The sequence below is a fragment of the Echinops telfairi genome, unplaced genomic scaffold, assembly GCF_000313985.2.
Source record: "Echinops telfairi isolate 266 unplaced genomic scaffold, ASM31398v2 ScPeMD7_18;HRSCAF=68, whole genome shotgun sequence".
Taxonomy (NCBI): domain Eukaryota; kingdom Metazoa; phylum Chordata; class Mammalia; order Afrosoricida; family Tenrecidae; genus Echinops; species Echinops telfairi.
Genome location: NW_022103915.1, coordinates 79,708,524 through 79,710,020, shown reverse-complemented (window position 1 = coordinate 79,710,020; position 1,497 = coordinate 79,708,524).

Genomic DNA, 1,497 nt, shown 5'->3' with positions numbered 1-1,497 from the left:
TAGAATGAAATATATCATTGCTGATGTCAGACCTTGACTGAAAACAGAATACTAGAAAGATGTTTACATTGCTTTATTGACTATGTAAAAGCTTTTGACTCGGATCCATAACACTTAATGGATAACATTAAGTGAGGTGAGTCAGGTGCATGGGGTCAGAGAGGCATGCAGTGTATTGCTAAAAACTGGCACACTGATAGGGCCGCATAAACAGAAGCATTGCCGTGGTGGAAAATCCAGTGCCCTGTCTACCACAAATCAGGCCTTATTTTGTCTTACATTGTTACTCAATCTTTTCAGTACCTCGAAATATAAAGCTTGATTAACAGTCCGACCTGGTGGAACAAACTCCAAGTGCACCACAAAGTCACCATTTTCATCCATTTGGGAAGTTGACAGAGGTCCAGAATGAGGTTTGTCAGCAATCAACATTTTGCCTTTTTAGAAACCACTTGTGCACTTGAGTTTTCCCCATATTACTAGTGATCCTTGTAAGCTGTGTTCAACAGTTTCTGCGGCACTTTCCCTGAGTAGGAAACAAAATTTCACAGCTGCACGCTGTTCTCTTAATCGGCCCTCACAAAAAATGAGGTTCAAGCAAAACTCCATTTACGAAAAATTCACTGAGACCAGAGAGAACCTTCCCAGGTGACACCACTGGGTGCACTAACTCAGAGCAAGTTGCTCGATGTTTGCCTAATGGGACAAAAGCATACTATGAAAGTTCTGCTCTGCAGTGTGCAATTCTGTTTTGAGGGGAGGGGGCACCCCTTGTATATAAACTCAAAGGAATATATAAACAAAGGAAAAGAATGCTGTATGATTAAAATCATGAAAGGTATGCATCAGATTTGTATGATTTACCATGTTAAATAAATATGTATGTTGAACATAATCCAAAAATCCTATGTGAAGAGTCAGTGTCAAAAAAATATAAAAGCAGGATTGGAGGACATTTCTTTCTTTTTTCATTAAAACAGAATCATGATTCATTAGAGCAGAAACTCAAACAAATGTTCCTATTGCACAAATGATACATTGTCATTATTGAAAAATCAGAATATATAAACAAAATATGTCCGCAAGAAATATGTGACTAAGTTTTTCTGTATCAGTTTTGTGACAAGTGTGACTAACTCAAGGTTAGTGTTAATTTCTGAGTTCAGAACCTCTTGGGAACAATTTACATCTTCTGCTGCATATGTTCTTGGCCCAGCCAAGGTCACACTAAAGGCTTTGTCTTCATGTGCTTCTGTTTAGGACAGAGTAGCCTTGAAGCTATATTACTTTCATTTCCCACAGCTACTTCGTTTGTTTATGGACTGCCACAAAGGAGGAATATGAAGGCCTGAATTATTCAACAGGAGGAGACTCCATTCTAGTAAGTTCAACAGGGTTCTTACTGGATCTAGTGCTATTGTTTTGGGGTTTTTTTTTTAAATCATTTTATTAGGGGCTCATACAACTCATCACAATCCATACATACATCAGTTGTGT